The 8,775-nt window shown below is 36.5% G+C and overlaps 1 long non-coding RNA gene across 2 annotated transcripts; it reads right to left on the reverse strand.

Moving 5' to 3' along the window:
* Window positions 1-74: 74 nt before the first annotated feature.
* LOC100643468 lies at window positions 75-3,010 on the reverse strand. Of its 2 annotated transcripts, none has more exons than XR_132345.4 (3): window positions 2,827-3,010; window positions 2,378-2,532; window positions 75-2,309 (listed from the first exon to the last, which is right to left on the reverse strand). It is a non-coding gene; the product is annotated as an uncharacterized LOC100643468 (long non-coding RNA). The 2 variants fall into 2 exon arrangements; XR_001099506.3 differs by having other exon boundaries at window positions 84-2,309; window positions 2,833-3,010.
* Window positions 3,011-8,775: the final 5,765 nt, after the last annotated feature.

Below are 8,775 nucleotides of genomic sequence, written 5' to 3' on the forward strand. Positions count from 1 at the left end.
GATCAATGAAATCATAAGGGTACTTTCATACGTGTATAAAGGGTGATCAAGTTCTAGCTCCTTAACACCGGGCAGATCAATCAAAATGATTTATTAACAAACTAGAAAACGTACCCTTTCTATAAATACAACTATTTTATACTAACCTTCTTAACTAATTTATCTAACCTTCTCCAAATAGATTTTTCTTTTAATAATAAATGCCAAGATGTAACAGTACCGTCTAATGCACTGGAATTTGAAGAAACTGAATACAATATGATTTTTGTAAGGAAACAGTTCCAATTAGAATAAACTTGACTTAGAATAAACCACAACAATACAGCAGTTGTTCTAATAAACAAATTATGTTTCTCATAGAAAATCCTTTGACGATTTAAAAAGGACGTTTACTTCATAAAACCAAACGAACCACTTCTACAGTTTTAACAACCAATTGTCCAAATTGTTCCATCGTTGTCCAATTGTTGTATTCTTATTTTCAATGCCAAATCCACGTGGCCGTACCATCGACGTGATGATCCACTGTTCTTCCAATTCCAAGCTCTCTTGCTTTCTCAACAAACAAATTCTGTTAACAAAGAAACCATCACTGAGGTCGTCGTAAACTTGTTGGTAACTAAAGGATACGCGGATCAAGACGCGCACGCGTGCATCACCACGTATTACTGATCCTGGAGCACGCGGTCAAGGCTCGAGATGACGGAGTCTGGATCGCAGGTGATGTTGGCCGGTCGCCGATCACCGAGGTTATGCTGCAGGGAAACGCAGAAGGGTAGTATCGCGGGGAAATGATTTATGACTTTGGGGACCAGGTAGGGCGCCATTCAGCATCAGCTTCCTTCTCTTCTTCCATCGTCCTTCCTCTCGGCTTCCCCTTCTGCATTAGACGGCTTCTCCCGTGTCAATGCGTTTTCAGTTCGCCTATTTGCGCAATACGAGCAAGATCCGACGGCTACAGCATCAACTTTCCACGAGTTCGCGAACGACCACGTGGATCCTCCTTAGCGACGGATGAAGAATCGTCAGTGACGATTCGTTCATTCGCTGTTGCTTGAAAACTGGTCGACATCGGTTCGACCATGGTTTTGAATTTGTGGCGCGTTACCTCTTGTTTCCTGTGGCTTTTAAATGAAGCAGCATCTGAGGGTCCGAGCAAGACGAAGAGGTTTCAGGAAGTAGATTCTGAATTTATCGAGGTAAAGTTAGAAGACACTCTATTGTCCTGTGTCTTATGTAGAATCGATACATTGAGAAGAACTTTCGCATTCTCGTTCATTGAATTGACATGTTTACAGTAGAACTTCGTTTATATGACTTCTATTTATCTGAAGTAAATTTCAGTGAACGTTCAATTGCATTCATTAAAAAAAAGTTCATTAAATTCAACTGTTTGTTTTGTTAATTAAATTTACATGTATAAGCTTCATCTATTGATTCATCAGTTTGTCTACTGATAGGTTCATATAAACAGAGTGCTACCATAATTGTACTAAACCTGAGCAGGCAAATTTTGTATATAAATTCCGAATCACAGTTGTCAAAAGAGTGCCTTGCCTGGCGAGAAATCAAGAAAAAGGAACAGCCCATCATTTTTCACCAGCGACCATGACAAGCATCTCCATCCTTGCCAGCTTCCTTTATTTCCCAATATCTTTCCCCCTCTTTGTCAGCGTGGCTCTTAGCCCGATTTCTTTTTCGCCACGGTCACACTCGTGTTATTAGATCAACGAGATTTTATTAAAACCGCTGGTATGGCGCGCTGTTGCGGAAGGAGCAGCATTTCGTCGAGTCTGCTCGCTTATTGCATGCAAAGTGAAAAACTTGCTCATCGAGTTCACCATTATTACACGGTCTCGCGTGTGCGTAGCTTTCCTGATGATCCCCTCCACCTGATCCGCCCCTTTATTCCTCTTCGAACTTGTTCTTAGACGGACAGGACAGTCGGACGTCGCGCGTTACAAATTAAGTTACATAAATCCAGCGCGGCTACCCCTGCATTATGCATCGCGACCGCGATTCCCGAAGGCTAATTCCCTTGGCTCGCCAGGTAGAACAGCGTGCACATCTTCTTTTTGCCTTGTACGCCAAGCGGATTGGGATTCGAGCGGAATTGGCCGCGTTCGCGCCGCTCGAATTGCCTTTTTTGCTACTGGCCAACCGCTCTTTCGGATATTCGGAGCTGGACACTGACAACCGGCAGCGCGGTTCCAGTGTCCATTTCGACGCGAAGAAACGCGTGTTTCACCTTTTTAGCGGTAGGTTTAATTGTCTGCAGCACGCGTGTAAATAGGAGTGGAGAGAGGAACCTGTTAGGGATTGGAAATTTATTTCAATTTCTTTTTCTTTCATTGGAAAATCTCGTTTTAATTCTCACCTGACGAAGGCTGCGTGTCGTTATTTTAAGATTGATACGAGGATCGCAGGAAAACACGTGATCGAGGTATTTTTGTTCATTTTCTTACCACTTAATCTTACTTTGTAATCAAACAGGAATATTGTAATATGAATTGTGATTGGGGTTAGGTACAGCTGAAATTTGGTAAAAGTCAGAAATAACTGATAAATAATAAAACTGTTAAAACAAAATATTAAGTTGTCCAGAAAGTGTTTTTCTTTTACAGCGATGCATCTTTATACAAACAAGAAACCTAACCTGTCGAACGTTCTGGTCTTTATTTTGATAGAACAGAGTGGATCATACGTAATTCGATAAAATAATATAAAACGGAAAATGTTGCGCATCCATTATTTTCTTATAAAACGAAAGAAACTTTTCGGACGACCTAATACATTTTTCACAGTATTTTACAACAAACAAAGTACTTTAACCTCCTTCGATATTTGAATATCACGATAAACAATACATTCAAAACGTAACACAAGAATATAGCGTTATTTCTGTATTTAGAGGTAGCGTCACAATAGCTATTTATTCCTCGGATAAATCTATCACACCGTTCTGAGCTGAATCCTTATTGCACTTTCTCATATGGCTAGGGATAAAACAAAAGAATATCTTGAACCTATCGATTGAATCTATCGATTATATCTAGAACTATCTTCTAGTTACTATTTATTGTAACTAGCGCATCTGCATATAGATGGCGAGTGCGAACTCACATTGTCATTTTCAACATATAACGTAAAAATGAATAAATTTCAATAATACAGTTGATCCAGCTTCCGTCATCTGAGAATAAATTAAATAACGCATGTGTATATAAGATTTGAAATCACATTATTTACAATACCTTACTATTTATATTTTACTACTTTTTCAACATCAAAACAAATTTGCTCGATGCGTTCTTTAAAATTACGTCAAGCCGAACTGTGAAAACTTTCTTCGAGGCAGTTACGTTAAAGTCGACCCGAATATCAAGAAGCTGCGATTAAAAGGAGACGGAATCGTGGCTGGTGAATTGCTGGAGAAAATGGTATTCCAGGCTGGTACATCGACCGGCTACGATGCACTGGAATCGCCAAGGAAACGAAAAAAAGAGGCGGCGGGAAATGAGGGAAAAGACAGACGCGGTGTCAAGGTGGCGGGCAGCGGCAGGCAGCAGCAGCAGCAGCAGCTACCCCGAACGATCATCAATCATCAAGAGCGAGACAATCGAATAGCGCAGCCAACCGGCGAACAGCTGTCGCTTCGTTGAGCTCTAACCGTACACGTTACACGCTGCCAGCGTGTTTTCTGAAAAGTCCCGCAACGGGAAAATATCGTGTTCTGCGGCTTTCTTTCTCCTTGTTCATCGTCAGATATATTAATCACGATCTTTATCGAATCCCGAGACCATTCTGATATCATCGAGAAAGGATTGAGTGGAGAACTGAAAGAAATATGGAACTCATAAAGGGTTAGGATTAAATAACGAGTTGTGGAGAAAATATCGCATGTAAAATGGAAGACAGATTGTCTAGTAGAAAACAAATATACTGGATGATATGAAATAAAAATCAGTAATGTGATATTATCGATAAAGAAGAAATTGACATATTAGGTTAGCAATTAAGTTGGCACTTAGTTGCCAACCCAATAAAAAAATATCGTATATAAAATATAAGACAGCTTGGCTATTCGAGAATAAAAATACAAGTGGTGAAGCAGAAATATGATTACCGTGATATTGTGAGAATGAATTTATAGAGAAACGAAAGAAATATGCTTATAAGTTTGTAAGCAGTTGACTAAATAACCATTTAAAGAGAAACATCATATGCAAAGTATAGAAGAGTTTGACTATTGGAAAATAGAAATAGTACTGCAGAAATGTTTAGTCGATTTATCTAATAAAGGAGGAGGAAATATTTCATAAGTGGGAGGAAGTGTCACGCACGGTCCGCATTTCAAGGAGGCCTCCGATCCTCTTCGCATCATATTGTAACGCCACCATCAGATTTCAGCGCCATCCCCGCGCGCTATATTGCCTGCTACGTTTCATAAATAACTCTCATATTACGAAAGAATACAATTTCAATATTACATCCGATGGATACGCCAATATTGCTCGGACCCATGATAGATAGACGAGCGTTATTGTCTTTAGAAAAACATAACCATTTATTTTAGAAATCTAGAATAATACTGAAATCGTGGAACGATATTTCGTCGCTAACACGGCGCGCCAGATAAATCTGCGCGCTCTGATCACGCTCGTAAAAATTGAGCAAATTATTTTTTAAATTTTATTGCGCAATTTTTTCGATATTATCGAAATATTATTTGGCTCGTTCTTTCCCTTCTTTCGTTATTTATAAGGACGATTAAAGATTTTTCATTTGAAAGAGGCTTATTAAGGAATCCTTGCGAGATGGGATGAAAGCGCGGGAATTCCGAATGCAATTTTCACTCGAGGGACAAATGCTTACGAATGTTCGTGGAAAATTCGACGAAAAGGGGAAAGTGGAATGATAGGTGTCTGTGGGACAGAGCGAAAATATGAACGCGGGAACCAAAATTATATTAATAACGCCGTGCTTTCATCCCTCGAACTGACGCGGTGACGTCTCCGTCGCCTTTTAATTAAATTTTCGTGCGTTTTATACCGCTTGTCGCGATGTCACGCTGTTATTTTTCCTCCACTTCCAAAGAAACTTCTGAGATGGACGCTTAATGCGGATCTTTTGTCGCGTTTATTTTTTGCAACGAAGAGAAGAACGGAATTGCATTAACATTTCATTAATGTGTTTTTGGTGGCTGGTTCATCTAGGAACAATAGGGAAAACTAGGAAAAACTCGAAGTTTTCTATGAATCTAATGCTGGTAAGGTAGATTTCTTGGCTGGATCTTAAGTGGGAAAAGACCCGTTAGTACAAGATTGTCCATGATAGGTGGCGTATAAGATACTTTTGTATCCTCTTAATTTCTTACGTCATTTTTGAAATAGTAATTCCTTGGATTTTGCTCGATTTCAAGCAATTATAGCTATTTCGGAAAACTGTTAATCTTCCAAGTAACATTACTCGATAGTGGAGTGATTTTATGATTAAACGTGATTAACACAGAATTATAAATTTAGTTCTCGGCATCTTTCTAATGATATACAAGATATTTCGCAAAATTATAAATTTACCTCTCGACATTTCTGTTGTTATAGTACAAAATGTTAACCTCAAAGAAATTCTGATACAGACGAAGAACTATAAACGACCAAACAAGACTCGCCTCCAAATTTGCCAAGACATCTCAACATATTCAATATCGAGACACTTCTCACCCACTATAAAGAAACTTTAAGAAAGAGAAAAGAGAGAAAGACAAAGAAAAAGTAAAATCACGAAGCTGAAAGCATATTAATAAATCTTACAAGGGCTATCTCTTAAAGTTCATCCCCCGTTACATTCTCCCGAAACATTAAAGGGGAACGAAAATGAGCAAAAATCTGAAGAATCAATCGAAACGTCTCTCGATAGTGTTGGAATTTTTCGATTGTCCGAAAAAGAAAAAGAAGTTAAAAAGTGAAAAAGTTACACCTCCAAATTCCTTCCGCGTGTGTTCACATTTTTAACGTTAATACAGTTTGCAATGAAGAAGCGAGGGTGTTGCTCCAAGATTGATATCTTCGTAACACGATTATCAGCGAAGGCGTAGACGTAGCCAGTCAAAAGTAGCAAGCAGAGACGGGAGGGTTGTCACCCTTGTCTCTCCCCGAGCAGCGTGAGAAGCCAGCCATCTTGAATGATGTATGGCGCCGGTTACGAGGTCGACTGAGCGGCCATCACTCAACGCTGAGCTCCACGGCTTTTGGGGACACGCGTCCTCGGGACTCTCGTTCTGTCCGCTCCTCTCTGGCCTTCTGTCTGTCGATGTTCACGGTAACTGTGACTTTGTCTAACTCTTTGCCAAACTCATTCATTTTTTGTTCCCCGCTTCCGTTTCTTTTTTCCTTTCTTTTCCTTGATAAATCGATATCGTATTTGGTTGGCAACTATGTGATTGCGGATTTTGTCGTTATCACCTAATGACAATATCCGCAATCACTTAGTTGCCAACCTAATATTTCGCAGAATTTTCAGCCTAGACGATTCAAAGAACATTTGTTTTGAAATGAGCAAAATTGAATAATATATCTGACGAAGATTATAGTTATAATGGAGATGTCCATGCAGGTAAAATGTTTCTATTATTAATTTTACGATAAAAGTAAATTAAAACGAGGAAGAATTACATGTTCGTTCGATAAAAAATTAACAATTCATTGTTATTAAAAACTTAAAGATTGCTAAAACATAATAAAATTATATTAAATAAATTAAAATTAATATTAATATTAATATTAATATAATATTATATAATATTATATAATATTAATATTATATAATATATTATAATATTATATTTTAATATTATATAATATTATATTATATAATATTAATATTAATATTATTATATAATATAATTATGTAATATTATATAATATTAATATTAATTTAATATTAATTAAAATTAATATTAATATTAATATAAATTAAAATTAAATAAATATAATAAAATTATATAAACAAGAAACATTAGAGGAAAATAATTTAAGAAATTAGATTGATTTCAGTGTGGTATTTTTGAAAATAAAGTACCATACCATAGAAAATAGCACTTCGCAGGTTGAGTACTAGTAACGTGACGTGGATTTTCTTTCGATGGTGTAGCTGGTATAAAACACAAAACAATTCGGGGAATAGCCGATATACGTATCAAATAATCAAATTAATTTTTATGAAACAAACAGTAAGTTTACTGGAAGTATAAAGGAAACGTAATACTAGAAATTATTTATATTACTTTTTTACTAAAATTTATAGTTTTTAGAATAAATGCCAATCTTTTATTTTACAGGCCGAGTATATACGTCAACCGCACCGAAGTCGTTTTGGATTGACGTGTATACACGTCGAACGCAGCTAACATGGTTAAGTAACTAGAAATGTATAGAACGTACGTAATATGTGTGAATGTACAAACACGTAAAGTATCTGGTTTGTAATATTTGGAATATGAAATCTGTATTTACATTCCATTTCTTTAGTTTTGCATTTTTACAAATCAGAATTTACATAAACACAAGTATAGTTATAATATACCTATAGACATTAGCGTTCAATTTTAAAATAACTTCGTGTGTTTCATTTTTGAAAGGAAGTCTCCAATAATAATGAAGTCCATGACAATTCTGGATCTTAATCGCCGAAATAAACGTATAGGAACACTTAGATTAAGCTTCGAATTGATATTAAAATAGTTTCAGATTTATTTAATATGTGATTGACAAGATCTTCGTTGATATACATTTGCACGCGTCTCGGCACTCTCGTTGTCCCACCATCTTCCCTACCGCGCTACCAACGGAACAGTTGCATTCAGCTGCTTTATCAGACGCTGTGTACGTACGTGCTTCACACACTCATACTCGTATATGTATGTCACTACACTCGGCTAATCTAACCTAGCACACAAAATTACAGATATCTCAATAATGTTACTATTTCTTTTTCAGATATGATTGTTAATAAGTGTGAAATATCATTGAGATTGAAAATTACACGAGTTTAGAATATGTGTGAAACATTCGTTCTGGATGTTTCCCAAGAACCACATAGACTTGTTTGCGCATGAGTTTATGGCGTCGTCATTTATGAGGTGATCATTACCTATCATAACATAGATTGTTATCTGCCGTTAGAAGCATACACAATTGTATGATCATGCCTTTCGTCCCTTTCTATTATGCATCCTTCAAATCTGACAGGAATTAACTCACTGAAATTAATACTTTGCCTACGTCGAAACTCTGTTTATCTCCAACGTTTTTTTGTTCTTAGCTTTTGCGTCCCCAATTTTTTGTACCTTCGCCATAGCATGTCTAGCCGATGAAAGTTTTGTCACGTAGGCAACTTTCGACGAACAGACACGTTAATATATTTTCATTTTCGATTATTAAGTCTATTCGAATTCCACACATTACTCAATTATAATTAATATAAATATTGTAATCAAAATGATATTATTTCTCAGATAGGTATAAGTATTGTTTTGAATGATTTTAATATTATTATTTACAGGTCATTGTAGCATTTCAAATCTGACACTTAAGAACTTGCAAGTCGAAGTATTAGGTTGTCTGAAAAGTTTCTCTCCTTTTAGAAGCAAATAATAAACGCATAATGTTTATTGTTTTATATTAGTTTATTGAATTAGGCACAAACGTAATAATAGAAATAGAACGAATAGATCATACCTAATTCAATAAAATAATATAAAACAGAAATTGGTCT

The sequence above is a fragment of the Bombus terrestris genome, chromosome 18 (genome assembly GCF_910591885.1).
Source record: "Bombus terrestris chromosome 18, iyBomTerr1.2, whole genome shotgun sequence".
Lineage (NCBI taxonomy): Eukaryota > Metazoa > Arthropoda > Insecta > Hymenoptera > Apidae > Bombus > Bombus terrestris.